This window comes from Equus quagga, chromosome 12 (assembly GCF_021613505.1).
Source record: "Equus quagga isolate Etosha38 chromosome 12, UCLA_HA_Equagga_1.0, whole genome shotgun sequence".
Classification (NCBI taxonomy): Eukaryota; Metazoa; Chordata; class Mammalia; order Perissodactyla; family Equidae; genus Equus; species Equus quagga.
In genome coordinates this window covers 2406014-2426214 of record NC_060278.1, presented here as the reverse complement: position 1 = coordinate 2426214, position 20201 = coordinate 2406014, and the positions used below count along the sequence as shown (strand labels likewise).

General features: G+C 40.0%; 1 protein-coding gene across 18 annotated transcripts in view; it reads right to left on the bottom strand.

Moving 5' to 3' along the window:
* Positions 1-20201, bottom strand: part of PARD3 (par-3 family cell polarity regulator) — a 518486-nt gene that overhangs the window by 325784 nt on the left and 172501 nt on the right. The gene's annotated exons all lie outside the window — the stretch shown is intronic.

Sequence of the window (20201 nt, the reverse complement as noted above, 5' to 3'; positions counted from 1 at the left end):
AGTAAGACCACCTGGGTTTGTACCTGCGCTTCACCACTTGTATCTGTGTGGCTCTGGGCAGGCTGCCTACTCTCCTCTCCTCTAGTCCCGTCCGCCCGCAAATGGCAATAAAATAGTACTTCTTTCACAAGGTGCCACGAGGACTAGGTCAGATAAAGGGCTTAAAACAGTGCCAGACAGAGAATGTGCACTCATAGAGAGTAACGATAATAACCATGACTGCTATTATTGTCCCTGGAAGTCTAAATAAAATAGCATACATGCTCTAAAATATAAATAACAAATCTAAGCCATGGAACAAATTCCATCAAACTTTATTTTTTGCTGAGGAAAATTCACCCTGAGCTAGTGTGTTGCCAATCTTCCTCTTTTTGCTGAGGAAGGTTTGCCCTGAGTTTATATCTGTGCTGACCTTCCTCTATTTTGTATGTGGGACACCTCCACAGCATGGCCACTTATGAGTGGTACAGGTCTGCATCCAGGAACCAAACCTGGGCCACTGAAGCAGAGTGTGCCAAACTTGACCACTAGGCCACAGGGCCGGCCCTCATCTAAATCTTAAACATATCTACTGGATTAAAAATACAGAATCTAAGCAGTATCTGACTAGTCTATTAAAGGATTCTATTGAATAAACATTTTTTTTGTTCAGTAAAGTACTACCAGAAAGTGTAGAGCACAATATATTACTTATCCTTAAGAAAATGGAAACCTTGAAAATAATATGCTAACACGAACGCAGTAGTATCTGGCATATACTGACATACACGATTACATGAAAGACAGTGTTTTAGCAACTGTATTTATATAAAAGAAGAGTTTGTTTGCGATTGCTATAACAAAATCAATAACACACTCAGGCTAACATTTGCATCAGTAGCACTGAGAACATCATGGCAGATATGATCAATGTTACAGCAGAGAAGAAACAGAACTACAGAACCAGAGAGAATAAAAGCACACAAATCTGTAACACGGAGAATCAGTCAAAAGCCCCACTCATCAACTGAGCAAAATAAATATAAGAGAAAAAGCTTGGATTAAATTATGTTTCGAGTAATCTATTTTCAAAAACGAGGATGGAAATTAAATATTTATAAAAAGACTCTAACAAAACAACCATAATGGTGAAGGAGTAAACTCATCATTTAGTCTATGAGCCACATGTCTGGAACATCAATGCGCTGGTCAATGGTGTGGATACATAGATCCCTGAGATGCTAAATTAAAAACAGATTATTTATAGACGTTGAAGGTTATATTTACGCCATTGTCAATCTAATGGTCTCAAAGACATTGAAGCCAATTAGAAATGATCCGAGAAAACAGAAGCATGTGACTCATAATACCACTGTGTTTAACATTTGCTTCTAGATCATGAGGATTGGATAATGGAACCTGAGTAATATTACCAGAGAAAAAATGTGCTGAACATTTAATTTAATACTGTTGGTGGCTATCTTAATTTGCTGGGAGAAACACACAGGTGAAAATTATAAAGAATAATTTCCAATTTTTAAGTTGTGACAGCCCTTACTGCTTATAATTTGCACCAAAAAAATAAAAATAAAACACACCAAGAAAAAACTATATAGTCATTCTCAAAACAAGTTCACAAAAATAGGCATCTAAGAATCCCTGTGTGTTAATACCACAATGCTCTTACTATAAAAAAGGTTCTGGGGCCAGCCCAGAGGGGTAGTGATAAAGTTCACGGGCTCTGCTTCAGTGGCCCAGGGTTTGCAAGTTTGGATCCTGGGCGTGGACTTACACACTGCTCATCAAGCCATGCTGTGGCAGCATCCCACATACAAAACTTAGAGGAAGATTGGCACAGGTGTTAGCTCAGGGTCAATCTTTCTCACCAAAAAAAAAAGTTCTCTTCCAATTAAGAAAATTATTCCCAGATTCATCAAAGCAAAAATGTAAGCAGAAAAACAACAAAATGGGGAGGGGAAGAATAAAATATTTCTGGGCAATTATAATACTGCTTCTTAGATATGGGTTCTGTTTCTTTCCAACTACAGGGTCATTAATTACTTAGTTATTAAGGAACTCCATAGACTTCAATTTCTCTACGTGTAAGTCCAAAAGAAGCACTATTACTTCACAAAAGAAGGGCTGTCAAAAACAGTACAGAGATAATGACCGATGGTACCACCCACAATAATAAAAATAACCACAGAATACATTCAACGCCAGAATACATTCAGGGACTGTACAATTTCATTGAATTTGCTTGGACACAATAAAACATTTACTCTACTTGTTTTTGAACTTTCCCCAGAAGAAATCAATTGCATACATGATTCAGATTAGATAAATAATTAGGAGCATCATTTTCGCATGGGACATGATCATTGTGCTAAGCAGTTAGTCTGAAACAGACAAAAATAATTAGCATTTTACCTCTTTGTATCTATAAGTCTCAAAACTGTAGATGCCGGGAAAGAGAGGGCACTAGAGACTAGGGGACAGTGGGGACTGCAGACCCTGCCTGTGGTCCCTTCTGGGGAGGTGCTGGGACAGGCACCAGGGCAGCATTTACATCAACTGCACTGTGAAGGAAGCCCCAGGAAACTGCTGTCAGGCAGCCCTTCCTGCGAGTGCTTCGCACGTTGGATTCTTGTTTTCATTTCAGTGATAGCTATAAAAGACATTAACACGAACAGAGAATGGATCTTTTACTTGTACCACCTTGTAACCAGGCACTCCCATGCCATTTCAGGCCCCATGTTTACACTTGTGTCCCCTGTCAAATTCAGGAAAGTGTCCTAGATTTGATTACTAAGCTAATGAGGAAAGAACAACTCAATTTAAAAAGTAAACAATGTGTTCTCACCAAAAGAATGCCAAACAACACCATAATGATCTTGAAATCAAAGTTTTCTTGCACTTTGATGAACTGAAAGAACTGAGTTACACAAGCAGCATAACTGGGTCCAAATGCAGAGACCCCTGCCCCACAGCGTCGTCCATGTTCACGCCACCTGCAACTGACTCAGCAACACATCGTTGGCTCTCACACTGATGCTGTAAGCTTGCATTTTTATTAGTTTAGAATTTCTTCCTTGGTTTGACAGTTGTGTGAAAATCGTAAGGCATCTTTATCCAGTTTGTACACACACAAGTTTGAGTAACGTATTAGAACCAATCGCTTAACTTGTTGGGATCTGAATCTGTTTTTTTAGGTAAGTCTCTACGTTACTCATAGTGGAGAAACATGTGACTCGCTTCACAGAAGAGAAAGCTGAGGCGTAGAGAAGGAACATGGGGAGTGCAGGAACGATTTCCTGGCCAGAACTTCAGGCACCCGGCTCAGCGCTGAATCACTCACTACCCAAATCATGAAATTACTTCTATTATTCAACAATTCATTGGAAAATAAATTCCATTTCCAGCTGCTTGCAGATATAAATGTTAGTTTCAAAATTTTCTAAAAGAAAGAATTTTGTTGTTTTCCAAGTAGAATGACATACACTGAGAAATCATACAATGATATTAACTAGTAGCATCATTTGATTTTGGGGGAGTTAGAGAAACATTACGTTAACTATACACATAAATTGAAGAAACATGCATCCCAATTTCAGAAATGTTAAAATAGGAGAAGAATAAAAGGCCTTCTGGTTAAGTAAGGGAAGTACAACGTGTAAGATCGTAAAGCGTGTGCCAAAGGAGACCAGCTGAGACACACGCTTCTCACATGCCAATCTCAGGATTCTTTCGCTAAAATCTAAAAATTACTAAGGATCCCAATAGCTTTTGTGTATGTGGGTTATAGCTAGGACTAGATTTACACTAGAAGTGAAAATGAAAAAAATTTAAACATTTATTTATTAATTCATCTTTAAGTTAACAATACTAAACCCATTACATGTTAACATATACAAAAGAATTTTATGAAAACTCTCTTTTACAAAACAAAGCATATTTATCGGGAGAGCAGCACTGTTTTACATTTTGCTTAATAGGAAACATCTGGATTCTCACCCCTGCTTCTGCCCTGAATCAGTGGCAACATGACGAAGTATACGAAGAGAGAAGAACTCCATGAACACTTAGCTGGAAAGGGAATCATATTTTAATAATCTTTCCAGACAATCGTGGATATTCTTCTCTGACACCACACCCAAACTTGATAAATGAGTGTTTCTCAAAAGTGAGCTGCAATGTAGAATGCCAACTTTTCATTCTTACATTAGATTAAATTACATTAAATTCTATACTTTGAATGGATATTTTACCCAAGAAAAAATTTGTGACATCAGTTATTTGGAATATATTAGTTACTGGGTTACACCACTCTTCCAAATGTTGATATATTTCCTCATATCAGAAAATCACATATGTGATATCACTACCAATTTCATCAGAAAAGTCATTAAATATTGGGAAGTGGTCATGCTCACGGTAGGATGTAAGTTTTCCAAAATCCAATTTTCACTAGAAAGCTTGAATGTTATCTCTGGCAACAAATACTGCCAGTTTTTGGCCATGTAGTGGCAGGCTCACTTCATCCCTTTTCTAGAAATTCTGCCAGACACCAAAGTCTGAATAACCACAGTTTTTCTGTCCTTCTTTCAAGTAAAAATGGTGTTCCATTAAAAAATGGCTACCTCAGCTTGCAACCCAAACCATCAGATGGTAAGTTTTCTCAAGAGATCACTGCCCTTCAATGTGTAGAAGTACCTTATGCCTGCCTCCCATTTGTCACACAAAATAATAAACTGTGCACTCAAGGGGCAGAACTTTTAAAAAGTAATCATTTTTGCTGCTTCATCAAGGATAACGGATGGAAATGGCTTTTTTTTTAAACTGTCAGTGTGTTGGGTGAAGAATACATTTGGTGCCACTGTTCTGATTTGTCCAAAGGACCTGCATTTTACCCATGAGTGCCTGGACACCACTGGCGCATATGTCCACCCAGTGAGCAACACAAAATATGCTTCAGTAATACTATAAGACAAGTTTTGCCTAACAGCCTCCCTGAAATGCTCTTAGTGACTCCTGAGGACCCACAGACCGCACCTTAAGAACCGCTGGCCTAGACTTGTAATCCTGGCATGTCGGTTCTCCTCTCTGGGCCATAGTCTTCTCATCTATAAAACCAGAGCTACAGCAATGCAGTCCGAAGATCCTATTAATGCTAAAATGTGTGATTCTGCATCCGTTCATATCCTCCTGTATCAGTGATCCCCCACCAAACCTCAGCCAAACAAAACTTATAACAATTTATGAAAAATGTACAAGAAAAAATATAAAAGCATTTCAAAGCAGTATCAGCAGCATTATCAGGTGCCCCTAAACAGCTTAAAGTATTATAAGCATCACAGAAGACAAAAATACACAAGAGTTGTCGGTGATGATGCAGAAGTAGCCGCAGACGGCATCAGGTCTTTCGACAAGCTGAACCTGACTTTAAGGAAAGCGGTTACTATAAACATCTGGCCTTATCAACCAAGTGAATCATGAAACACAATCGCCTGGTTCATCTGACAGGCTTCCCACCTTTCACCGTCCTGCTAAAGCACAGCTTTGTCTTGGCCTCCGCAGAATAAACTATGAACACAGCCTTCACCTGCATGATTGGCTACGTGTTCCTGAGGCCCATGGCCCATTTCAGCATTACTAATAATCTGATGTAATTTGTGGTCTTTGCCATAATTAGAAATAATAGGGGCTTCTCATTTAAGGTAATTAGGTCATTATTATTACAATTCCTCATCCTCAATTTTAGGAACATTGATGCATTTAAAAACATAATAACACTTTCTCTCCCTATAATCTTCTGATTTATTTAATATATAGATTTTCAAAGTATAGCCTCTGAAATATTAAAAGGAAAATTCAAAGACGAGGATCTTCAATAATTAAGCTGCTGGATGAAGCACAGAGGGACCGAAGTGATGTCACTGGGTCCCGGACGAAGGAGCAGACCGTTTGATGTGTGCATTCCTTTGAAGAGTAGATAAAACAGCAATAAACCCTCACCACAAGATTCCAGATTCTCTGTGGCACTAATGCATTGTAAACATTGACTTGCTTCTCTAGGTAAGGTGGCTTAAATAAGTGGAAAATGGCAAATCTAACAATGACTTTGAGCAAACACTAAAAGGAAAGATAGACACATTGTTAACTGTTAAATATCCCGCCTCTCCTCCTAATCAGCTTTCCCGTTGCTCCTCTTCTTTCATTCTTCTAGTGATTTCTAAATTATTTAACCACTCAAGGCAACGAATAAACCTTTTCCAAGAAGACAGGCACAAGCTGTCAAGGTATTTAATCAAATCTAAAAATAATATATAGTTACACGTGTTCTATTAGAACTTATGATGCAAACAGCATAATTACTCAATGCAAAATGAAGATTGTCTCCCCCATCTTGGGGGCAATTACACGTTTCCCAAAGACACATCTCACAGGTAGAAGAACAAAGTTATTAACACTTGCCATGGGGATAAAAACCTGTCATCAGGATTGCAAAAAAGACTTTCCAATATACGTTGCCCCTTGTTATAAAGGTATTTATCAGTATTCATTTACTGAGGTAAAATCCTTGCAAGAAATTTGTGGATGGCAAGGCAGGAAATAAGCTTTAAAAAACAGCAAATGACTCAGAGAGAAGGATATAAAATGAGTTTTATCATCCCGTTATTAACTACTTTTTGTACACAAGAAATAAAGAAAGAATAGTATAGTTGGACGGTACCTTAGAGATAAAGTGGCATAGCACATTTACAAACGAGTGCACTGAGGCCCAGACAGATAGTTCAAGGGCTGGGTCAAAGGTCACATTGCTCCTCTGTGACCCAGCTGCACCTGGACCGCCTGTTAATTGACTTCCTGTCCTGTGCAATTTGGATTTGACTACACTCCTGTCCCAGAAGAACTAAGACGTGTCAAATCTACAATACGCTCAACACTTCACAAGAGATAACAGGTGATTTCTTAGGAAGGTTGAGTTTAGAGCACATTTCTATAGATAACAGGATGTTTTCAGTGGTTGCATTAAATCTTAGACACAAACAATGAGGGAAAAGAAAGTCAAGGGGAAAACATCTATAAATATGCCATTTTCTAAAGTCATATAAATGTGTCCAAAGAGAAACCAAGAATTTTTCTGGGGCATGTTAAATTTGCACCTTTAGAATTCTCATTCTGAAACTGATAATATAACCACCCTGATCGAAACCCGCTAAACATTCATCTGATGAGTACAAGTGAGAGTGAGGAACTCTGATAAGATCAGTAGGTTGCATCATCGTTAATATTGTGGCCACGATATGATGCTACAGTTTTTCAAAATCTTACCATGGAGGGGAAATATAAAAGGTAGCTCTCTGTATTATTTCTTACAACTGCATCTGTTTCTACAATTACTTCAATTAAAAAAAAAAAAAAAAAGCCCCTGCAAAGAGTTACAGAGAAAATTCCAGGTGAGAAGTTTCAATGTCAAGGCCTGCAGCAATCAAGACTTAAGGAATCTTTCCAATAGTCTCTTACCAGTCTTCTCGAAACCTGACGCGCAGCAGCTACACACATCATGTGCGCCCTGTACACCACCTCCACAGACAGCTCCCTCCACATGCTCCAGAGTCAGACAGCTCATGCCTTACCAACATCAATAGCAAACTGGCCAGCATCTGCCCTCCCACCCAACAACATCCTTGACTGTGTGGTGCCTTATGCCCTGTGGGTCCTCCTCATAGGGCACCAACTCCTCAAATCCATCAGATCCAGTATTAGTAGTCCAGTGGCAAGCCATTGACTAATTCAGAAAGGGGTAATTCAGGAAGTTTAAAGGAAGAATTGCTTACAAATACATGAGGGAATAAGGAAAAGTAGCAAAGGATGAAGCACCTGTGAGGCCTCCGCCACCCCAAGGCAAGAGGAGCTATAGTTTCACCGCAGGGATACAGCTGCCAGCAAACCACAGCCAGGCAGGGAGGGAGCCCAGGAATGAGGCCTGTCTTTGCTCTCTTCCTACTCTCCATCGATGCCCTGTTGCTGCATCCCCCAGCCTAACCCAGGTTCAAGCCAGAGAGCACAGAGCCTGGTTGATGCAACCTGAGAGGTGAGCCCTAGCCACATGGGGCAGAGGGGCCAGTGGGCTTGGAGGAGCAAAAGGAAGCTAGCTAGCTCCGGATGCTGGCGGAACTCCTCTGCTCCTTTCTCCCACTGCACTTTGTTTCTACTTCCAATAGCATCAGCCAGTTCTTTAAGTGGAGGACAAGTATTCACCGTAATCGCCCACCCTCCCTTCCTACACACACATACACACAGTAGGAACTAAAATTTCTTAAAATTGGTTAAAATACATCAGTCAGAAACAAAAAACTTCCCAACTGTTAAAGATTCAATTCAGGGTGCCCTTCCTGCCATCCCCTGAGGGAAGAAAAGAGTAGTTCAGGGGTATAAAAAACAGGCTCCAGAGGTGAAAAGCCTTTCACTTTTATCTTCCTGGCCTGAGGCACTTATGTAAATACCCAGCTGCTAATAAAAATATGCATTGGTGCCTGAATCCTATACATAAAAATGTCGTGTCCCCAAATCCTTTGCTAAGACAGCTCCAGCTCAGGGGACCGGTCAGTTCCGTGAGATCCTGGCACTGGCGCGGCTCATTAGGGGAACTGAGGCCAGCCCGGAGCGTGGGAGGGCAGGGCTGCGCAAGGCAATCTTTTCCCTTCTATCTAATTTTGGTGCCCCTTCTTTGTTTTACTACAGCAGGTAGAAGGTCTAGCTACTTCAATCAACAAAGATTTGTTGAGTATCTACTAGACACTACTAGTCTAGAGATTTTCAAAAAATCATGAAGATGGGGCTAAGTTCTTTGAGCGTCATTTATTGTGGAATAATCGCTCCACGTGAATCTCACTCTAAACATTCAAAAGGGCACAAATGCTCTAACAGACCACCACCTGCCTGGTGACTGGCTCAGGACAGGTTTAAAAAAAGATAGGAAAAGGAAGAAGGTAAAGGAAGGAAGAAGAAGAAACACAACAGGGGGGTGAAACAAACCATCTGAGCAGCTGCCTGGCACTAGAGACTTCCTTTGGGAGAACATTGTGGAAAAGGCTTTTTTGGTTTGTTTTTGTACTTTCAGAAAAATACCTTAATGAGCAATGAGGGGACTGAAGTTACGCACATGAGAATGTGAGCTGGAAAGAAACAATCAGCGAGAAAGAAAAAAACAGAAAGTGAGAGCGTGCACTTAGGAGCACGTGAGGAGGGAGAGCTAGCTCAGCTGTTTTCCTCAAAAAATGAACAAAATATTTGAAGATGAGAAAGAACAGAAAAAAGAGGGGAAGATCTTCTACATCATTATTATTGACAGTGATTTCCCTCGCAGGCGTGTGCTGAGTAGAGTATGTGCCACTGGTCTATTTTCAGATAGCCAAGAGCCCCAACTAAGAGTCAGGGCCACGAGGTAGAGACTGGCTGTCTTCCTCACTGTCGGATCCTCAAGATCCAGAACGATACCTGGAACACTGAATACAGTTGTTCTCATTACCCACAGCAGGTATGTTCTCTAAACTCTCTCCACACCCTTAACTAGCAAATTCTGAAACAGGTTTAGTAATTAACTACAAGGTTAAGTGTAAGCCTCTGGTCACAATATTTTCATCAACTGATTAAAATGTAACTATGTTTTATGTGTGTTTCTGTTTAAAGATGCCTTATTTAATAGATGTCGTTGACACATTAACATTAAACTCATGGCCAAAAGGACTGAAACTCATGCCTCAATGAAGCTTACCTGACACGTATCTCTTCACCTTACGGCACATCACAGACTTGCTGTGCTTAGGAGCACACAACAGCATTTTATGTTCAGGGGTCTTTTTAAACAGCAAAAGGACCAACAAAAATGACAAAAAAATGTGAAAAACATGGCCCAAATAGACCATGAGAAGGACACTTGTTTACAATATGGGCACTGAAACAGGAGGTGAGGTGTCGCCTATTCAACCTCAACAGGGAATACACGCATCGGCGACTCAATAATATTTGCGGGAACCCCCACAGAGACTGAGCTTCAACTGTACCTTCCTCAATAAATATTTGTTGAGTGAATAACTGACTCATAAATCTTTAAGACAGAACCACCCGTGCCTCCCCCAGGTTCCTCTCCAGATACTGTCCTCTTGCTTTTTTTTCCTTCTAAGCATCTTTTTGAAAGAGGAACTGGCTACTTGATCCTTTCTGTATTCTTTACCCCACTATTATTCAGGCTCCTCTCCACGACCTCACTAACATGGCATTTGACAAAGAGCACCATAACCCTCCCTCTCTTCCTCAGCGGGTCCTTTGGAGCTCCGCATCCTGGGAATCTCACGGTGTGCAGCACAGAGCTGGGCCCGCCCTCGTGGAGTGTGCAGTGCCGTGGAGAAGGCAGACAAATTACCCAGCCCTCTGCAGTGTGATCGTGGTGCTTCGTACAGCACGCCACCAGAACACCTAGGAGGGGCATCAGCAAAGACTTCATGAGATGCGGGGCGCTCAGCTTCCCCCATTGCCCTGTGCTGCTCTCCTTCGTGTCTCTCTCTTAGAAAGCCCCTGATCAGCTCCGCATGAGCGAAGCGCTCCTTTACGGCCTGCCTGTTCCTATCACCGGCTTTGCCTCCCCGCTAGCACACAGCTCCCAGAGAACATGGCACTTTTCATGGTCATATCCTCAGAGGGGAAGCCCCTTAACAAACATCTGCTGAACCAGCAGAGAAGTGAATGAATAAGACCTCGAAGCTGAGGGTTTCAGTTTGTCTGTTTTTGGTTTTGTTTTATGGTGGTGATGGTGGTGTCTGGCCAGTGAGATGGGGAAGAAGGAAGAGAACACGCAGGAAGAGAAAACTGCAAGGACGAAGGCCAGACACTTAAATTCTAGAGAATTAAAAGACGGCAAGAAATTCAGTACAGCTAAAGTGAGGAGTTAAAGACGGGACTGGAGGAAGAGAGAGTAAGGCAGGGAGCCCTGGATGCGCCAGCAGACGGTCCTCTGCAGCAGAGATCCTCAGGTTCAAGGGTGCGCCACGCACCAGGGGATCCTAAGATGATTCCGTAGGTCTCACGTCATGGAAGCCTTGAAATTCTGCATGTCTGACATCCACGCTGCTGCTCTGACCACCACACTTTAAGACTCTGAGTAGCAGGTCTATGCTATGCTAAAATTTCTTTAGCTGTGCTAAAAAATTTGGACTTGATACTTCATGGACTCTCATCAGCTCAATTTATTCTTTCCCTTCAGTCTTGGCCTTTTCCATTTCATCCTCTAGAAAACATCCATAATGCCTTTCTAAGCCACAAATCACCTATCACGAGTCAGAATCCTGGTTTGGTCAGGCCACAGTACCTCAAAGTAAGTGCTGGCACCTACCCGCTGCGATCTGAGCAATACCTCTCAACCCTTATGCTCAGATCCATCTGGAACTCAGAGTAACCAGAAGGCCACACACTCCTCTGGGCCTGGCTCCTTTACTCCCCATTCCACCACCTCTTCACCACTCTCAGGTCTGCCTGCAGGGCACTACCATGTCCAGCAAGCCTAGGAGGCCCCCAGAGCATCAGAGAAATCATGCCTTATGTTAATTTCACTGACTCGAACTGGCACTTTCTTGTCTGTCTCCCTCATTAATTTTAGAGATTCCGCCCCTAGTCCCCAGCCCAGCACAGGGCACTGAGGAAATGTTTGTTCAAGTGTAATCGTGTAAATAAAAGAGACAAATGAATGTGACTATCTATCTACCTGTAATTACAAGGGCAATCTTTTCAGCAAAGAAGAAACAATTACAGATATTGGATAGACAGAGGAGACAAAAAAAGGGGGGGAGGGGTTTACTGGGAAAAGCTCAAAGAATTGCTGCTTCACATATTGGTGATAAACTCTCTGGCCAGAAAGCCCAACACCATTTTACTACTTTCCTACTCTCACGTTTGCAGTAGTGTCCTTCATGCAGTGTTCATTCTCCTATGAGAATATCCGAGTAGGAACAAATCTAAATTAATCCTTCACATACAATTTCATATGCATATCTGCATCAAATCCCTCATATCACTCTCACTTTACCAATTTACTTCAACAATCTTATAATTAAATTTTTACATTATCAACTTTATCTGACAAGTAATTTGTCTTTCAGAAATTGATGCTGGTTATTGATGGCACTGAAGATATTCTCTAAATGTTCAACGACCTTCTCCTTTGACATTTGTCTTCTACTATTTTACGAAGGATTCAAGCACCTCAGTAACTGTCAGGTTAACTTTTGATAAGCATTATTCTCTCATTCCTTTACTATTACAACCTTTATTCCACAATACCATACAAAAGTATAATATTTTCCCCCCACGGGGGGCTGGTGAACACTGATTTCCTCAACCTATTTTCTGCTATTTAAGGAGCTACATTTGAAGCTCCTCTGCTTTACGAGACTTCATACTCGTTTCACGAGCACAGTAACCATTACGGACTCCTCCACAATGGCAAGTCTTTTCTTAATTCTCAGGAGTTAAACTTCCAACAGACTCTCTACACTTCATTTTGGTCATAGATAGACTTTTCACCTTGAACTTGAATCTTCACAGTTCTAAAAGCTATATAAGAATGTACCCAAAGTCATTCACTCAAGACAAATATCTATGAGTACCTACTAAGTGCTAGGCACTCTTCCAGTTGCATTCTGCTACATTCTGGTGAGAAGAGGACAACGGAAAAAGAAATAAGAATAGACTATGTCACGAGGTGATCAGTGCCATGAAAAACAATGAAGCCGAGGGAAGGCTCAGAAGCTGCTGGAAATGAAGAAATGCTATTTTACACTGGGGGAGTAGGGCTGAAGCACTTCAAAAGCATTCAAACAGCTCATTATCCACTTTTCTGTCTTGAGTGTTCCAGTTTTGAATTAATTCCTTACCACAGAGCCTTGTACATACTGGCTATTAATAAAGCCATTTGGCACCAACTGGTTGCTCCAAGGCGGCAATAAGACTTCATGGTTCTGAAACATATGGCTGCGTGTCTGTTTATATTACCTTCAAAGTGCGGAGATCTTTCATAGCTAATCTAATCCACTCATTCTTCTCCTTAAGGAAAGAGTAATGTAGGAGTAAATACATCCTGATCGTTTATAATAAACCAATTAAGTCTGCAATCACTAACATTTATTGAGCATTTACTATGAGTTATGCATGTGCTAAGAACTGTAATGTTTTAATTGATCAAATCCTCAGAACAAGGCTATAAAACAGGTTATATTATTATTCCCATTTTATAGGTCGGGAAACTTGGTGTTGCAGGGGTAAGATATCCTGGCTAACGTTAACCTTTCAGTGAGTGGTAGAGACAAAGTCCAAGCCTCAATAGTTGGGCCACAGAGAACACGCTCCTCTCCAGGAAGCATGGAATACTAGAACACCAAGAACTTGAAGATAGGGACCTTGACTTATTGGCAACCTTCTCACCAACATCCACCATCATGGTCATCTCACAGCGGGAGAGCAGTGAACGCATATTAGCTGAGCTTACTCACACTGCACTTCAGAGATGGAGGAAAGCAACCGTCACTTAGCCAATGACTCATCTGATGCTTGGCTCTTTGCCATCCTTCCCCACAGATAAAGAGAAAGGCCATGAAAAACAACTGAAGAATGAGGCAAACAAATGGGGTTTTGACATCATCACCGTTTATTTTATTATTAGGCTATTTGTGGGGAGTGGCACACTGAAGTGGGCAGGGGGGCTTCCTCCAGTGTGCATGAGTATGTATGTGGGGGGGTGTGCGGGCGTGCACATGCGCGCATGTAAAACAAAATGCTTAACATTTAATATCTACGTAGGGAGTAGTTCTTTGGATTAACAGAAATGTGCTGGATTAATGGTTTAATCTATATTTTCATAATATACATCACTACAATCTTGTGAAATAGGCTATATTTTCACCAAGTCTTTTCAGTCGAATACTTAGTCAATGGAGGATAATAATGCCTGGCATATACTGAGCACAAGTAAGAACTGATTCTTTCTCTCATCTACACCCCTCCTATATCTGACCTTAACAAAAGGTCAGAAATCCAGGTCAGTGCTTAAGAGCTCCCCATCCCTACCTCACACTTGTGCATACACTCTCTGAGTTTCATCAGTGATTCTAAATCTTCACTAGTCATTAAAATGATCTGGGAATATTTTGTAAAATGCTGATTTCCAGGCCCCTGCTCAGAAATATTGAAAATGGGGCGTAGGATAAGACTCAGGCATTATTTTTAGAAGTTTTCCAGGCCATTGTAATGTGCAGCCAAGATTGGGAACCACTGCTCTAGACCGGAGAGCACTGCATACCAATCCTAAGAGATCTTGTTAAAAATACAGATTCTGATTGAGTTGACTAAGGGGAGGGACGGAGATGCTGCACTTCTAACAAGCCCCCAGGCGACGCCGTGGAGAGCAAGGCCCCTATCTGTGCCATCTGAAACAGGAGCCACTGGCCACACTGGCTATTTAAATTCAGTCCCTCAGTTGTTCTTGCCTCATTTCAAGGACTCAACAGCTCCATGGGGCTAGTGGCTATCATAGTGTGCAAACACACCCATCTCGGAAATTTTTTAAGTATTAAATAATTTTGTAGGACACTGAATTTAGCTAACAAACATATAATTAAAAATATAATTAAATAATCATTAATTTTATACTCAGTATCTTTTAATCACTAAGCATAAGATCTGAGGTGGCTCTACTGCTTTTTTCTTAACTTTAATTTGAAAATGTTATATAGATTGAATGGTTTTTCAGCTTATCAGATATAGGGCAAATAACCTGCATTTTCTAAAATCTCACTGGATTCTTCATGTAAAATTTTAACGCTTATAACCGCACATTTTGGGAATCATTATACATGTCCACGACTCCCCAAAGATGTAAACAAATATTTACAAACGAATTCTTTATTAAAGTGCTATATTTGGAACCAACCCATGGTGACAATTCAAATCCTGCCACAAATCTGTACACAAAATAGAAAATTCCAATGATAATCGATGGGAAGAATTCTCTACGACTTTAAGGAAACCAAAACAACTGCTTGGCTGCTTTTTAATTGAGGAAATAGCGCACTTTAATATAGATAAGACATTTCTAATATTTAGGAAGCACTTCTACAACTATAAAGCCAAGAACTCACCCATAACTCTGACAGCCTGACAACCAAGGAAACAGAATTGAACCCAATAGTAGTTTCCTAGGCAACAAGCAGAGATCCGGTCAGGGGAAGAAAACGAAAACAAGAAAAAGCGGTGCAGCATCTCCAGTAGGCTTGAGAAATACACTTTAATTGTCAAAATGTCACAAAGATAACAATATTGAAAATCATTTCATCAAAAATGATTCAAAGCAGAATGCCATTTTCATTATGGCAAACGAGGTGTGGAAAAATAGAAAAATTAGATTCCTTTCCTTTGCTCTGAATTAAGTAGGAATGGGAATCAATCTTGTTTGATTTTACAAAATTTATCTACATCAGTACAGATTTCTAATACACTTCCTTAGTTTTCTCTGCAAATACGACCATATATGGATTCAACACAGAAAAGGAGAGAGTCACCAGGATGACGGGGCCGCAGAGGACAAAGTGTGTGCCTGGGCATCCTCTGCCAGCAAGAGAGGCTCACACACACTTAGGTCTTAATTCAAACAGTAAACCACACATTTCGAAACACAGAGTAAAACAGCCCTGAGCTCTCTGTGTTGGAACCTGGCTTCAGCTTCCTCATCTATAGCAAGAAGGGCTGGGATTCAATCTTAAAAACCGTTCTGGCTCTAATAGCTGATGATTTTTAGAAATAACGTACAGAAAGGCTGTTTTGTCTAGAAACATTGTTTCCTAAATAAATACTACATTCTAAGCCATTTTAAAGCTTTTTCTTTATGGGACCTAAACTATGACAGTCAACCTTTAGAAAATAATATTGGAAATATCCTGCTACATGGCTATTCAAATGTCTAAATCTCATACCAGCTTTTGTACCCCTGAGGGCATTTGCTCTTATATCTATGTCAGGAACATTAACTTGGATTAACAGAAATGTGTTAGATGTCTTTAATCTATACTTTGCACACAACGCGTTACTACGATCTCGTGAAATAGTCTATATTTTCACCAAAATAGTCTTTTCAGTCAAACGCTTAGTCAATTTAGGAACTTAGGTTGAATTGATCAAGTAATTCAGGCAAAACTACCAATTTAGTAGCTGCAGGCAAATAACACTGAAGTGTTTTTCTGATAATTCACCTCTCAATGATCAGCAAATTAAGGGAATGAACAGCAAAATGGGGTTTCCAAGAAAGAATATGTTCACCACTTCTCTTATATCTCGTCTATCCAACAGCGAGATTAATATATTATAATTCATTCCGCAAAGCCAATCATCTGCCCTTGGACTTCTGAGGTGCATGTCAACGCCTCCCTGGATCAGGGGCCCCCTGGAGGTGACCCAACCCTTGGGTACCCGGTTGCACTTGCGTGTTTTCCTTTTGTATACATATTTTTTTCTCATACAAAAAAAGCTATTATAATGCAAGATATACAAGTTATAACAGAAAAAGTAGATAATTCAAAAGCAAAGTGAATTCCATGAAATAGCACATATGTTGGTGAGTACATACTTATAAATTACTTTTAATTGACTTACCATTGTGATCCTTTTTGCTTTTTATCTTACTCTCTACTATTCAGAACATTGGACATCAATATGCTTCCACAGAAACAAGATTTTTTATCTTTCATACACGATATAAGATCATCTCAAAGAAAATTTTAACACTATGGCCATTAAAAGAAAAATGCGAAGAGTCTCTCCCAAAAGAATCTCATGGGTGGATGAACTGAATTATATGTATATCTGCCAGGAGACTGACAAAGCTTGTATACAGTCAGGAAGGTTGATAAGGAAGAACATGTTAAAAGGCTGATCTCATTTCCCTTTTCATTTTAGCTGCCAGGAAGCAAACCCAAAGCTTTGTGGACCTGAATACCATGTGATACATGGTACAGATATAGATTAAATACGTAAAATTCTATTTTCCTTTGTCTTAGTTTTCAACTCCAACTACATTTTCCTTTTTCACAATTCTCTATTTTTATTTCCTAATTATCGCTTTTACTGTTATTTTAAAGATCAGCATCAATCCATGTCTACTAGATAATCAGAGCACACATACTACATTATTGGGTCTATACAGTATTAATAATATATTTATACAAAGGATAGTAAGCTTTAAAGTAACATGATATGTACAACTAATTTATTCTAACATGTCTAGAACTTAATAGTACTCAAAAAGTATATGTTAAAGAAATTAATTAATTGGAATTTATCTATTCCAAGAACAGTGCCACACATTTCACAATAGGCCTGGGACTGAACACTAGTCTTCCTTTATGAGGGGAAAAAAAGTAATATCAAATTTCAAATTTCAAGAAGTTCCACAAGCTCAAAAGCAAATTATGGGTGAAAGTTATCAAGACCTAAATGGAAGATCTTTATGAGGGATTAAATAATGATTTTGACAGACCACACTATGTTTGTATTTGCGTGCATTTCTAGAAAGAGAAAACAGAAATTCCTGTTGGGCAGAAATAGTATTCAGTACCTTCATAAACTAAGCATAAGATTCATTAAGAATATACCAGCTATCAGAGGGCTGGTTCTATGTCCAAAACACATTTACTGATGAAAATATCACAAATAAGCAATAAATAATTTTATATGACAGCAAAGTCATCAGAAAAGAGCAAACAGGAAAAGAATCCTTCCTTTATTTCCTATCAGGTTAAAATTTGAGAAGGCGGATGTGTACCACTAGGACCACATGAAGCTGAGCGCAGAGCCAGCTGTGCTAGCACACATCTACCACACAACCGGGAGGGGAGACAGACGCAAAGTCACAGCTCATCTTAACTGTTACCGTTTCACACATCTATAGGCACAACACCTATATGTAAGCATATAAACTTACAATTAAATGAATTATACTAAAAACAAAGATAATAAATACTGGAAACACTTCACTTCCCAATTATTACACTGTTGAAATAGGCAAATGCTACAAAGCTGGTCTTTTTTGGTTTTCAGAGAGGCAGTTGTTAAACATGTATCAGCATACACCGGTCGATCTAGAGAACCCTGTTCCCTGGAGTCAAATTCCCTGTTCTCCTGGAGTCGCCAAAAGTACAAGGTACCATGGGACCACATAGCAAGTCCATGGAATCAGGAAAGACCTCCAAAGAAACTGTAACTTGAGCAGCGTCCTGAGGGATACACTGAAGTAGCCAGGTGGGCAATGAGAACAGAGAAGAAGACCGACCAAGGGGGACAGGATGCTTAGAGTTAAGCAGGCCTGAGACCCATCCAAGAAACTCAGAGGTCCAGGGAGCTAGTTATAGAGTAGAAAGAGATGAAGTTGAAAAGACAGACACAAGACAGTTCTTGCAAACCTTAAGAAAACATACTAAAATTTTTAACTGTGTTAAAAAAAATTGGGAAGCTACTAAACATTTTTAAGCACTGGGGTAGAAAAAAGAGATGCGTATTTTTAAACACCACCCCTGCTATACCACAGAATGGACACAAGGATTGCCAAAGAGAGGACGCAGAGAGACCAGCCAGAAGACAGGCCCAGTAGCTCCAAACTTTCCTGATAATATAGTACAATTGGCAAAAACTTTTTAAGCATGCAGCAGTATTGCATTTTCATTTATCATTTAAATGAATGCTCAACTCTACTAATATAAACATTATTAAACACAGACAAGAAATGGTAAATTTAAAAATATGAGATAATAAACTAAGGATATATGCAAAGTTCTAATATTCTATTTCCACACTTCACCGATTCTGCATCCCAATTCAGACACCACCAGTGGTGCCAGCCTTGGAAGATGCAATGTAGGATGTGAAGTCAACAGTTGATGAGGGCTGGGAGCTGGAGCCAGAAACCACTCTCAGGGATAAGTAAGCTCATGCCAAGACACACCACACTAGACAAAACCTCCCCCAAAACTCAGCAGTCCCGGCTACGACCAAATTCCCTCACACTCTGCCTACCAAAGACATCACAATGATTCGGCACATTCTAGCTAATAAATGAAAGAGACAAGTAGAATATCAACACGTTCGAAACATAAAAAAATAAGGGATCTAGGCAAAAATCACCAACGCTGCTAATTTAAAATTTTCTGGCTACTCAATTTCACCAGAGACAAATATAAAATACTAAGCTCAATAACCGAGATGCCATTTCTTCTTCACTACTTGAACTAAAACACAAAAAAACACCTTGAAACATTGGCTGCCCGTCATGATAAAAATGCCCTGGATTCCTTTGAGAAATTCCCTACAAATGCCAACACAGCAGTAGCTCTGTTTTGGCATCATACTGAAGGCCCAGAAGAACTTCCATCAATGCTTCCACACCTGCCAAGTAAGACCTCATCAAATGCACACTCACTGCCCAGAGAAACATGAGTCTTAGAGTTACCCAAAGAGCACATCAGAGCCCAGGTAAAGGGAAACTGGAATTGGCATGGAGAACCCATGTTGATCGGTGCCCTTAGAAAGATTCACCTCTCAAATAACCAAGAGTAGATTCACTGCGCTTTCAGGACTCACGTGGAAAACTAAAATTAGAGCCCAGGATACTCTTCATTGTAACTTACTTTTGGGCTTAGCAAAATAAAACCAACTAACCCAAATAGCAGTCTTTGAATACCCTTCCCCATTAACAGGACAAGACTGCTTAGAGAAACGACTGATTCCAGATGTGGGGCAGAAAATAAGGAAGATGAGCACGGAACACATTGTCCTGGCAGAAAGCAAGGATGCTATTATCACCACGTTAGGCAGGTCTCACTACTGCAATATGGGCAATCTGAGCATCGATAAGAATAATAATGCAATAGATTGAAACAATAACTATGGTAATGCTCATGAGTTCTTAATGACACTTTTTTTAAAGAAAGAAAAAGAAAAAAAAAAAAAACAGGAAGATGCTAGCCTAGAAAACTAACTCATTATTCTGAAAAGTTGTACAGAAAGTGGCAATATTAAGCATTTCGTCGGTCATTCATAAACAAATGGTACCTCAGGGATAACAAAGTAGTTGTCAAGAAAAAGTTTCTCCTTATAGAAATATTCTAGCTAATATGTGAAAGACA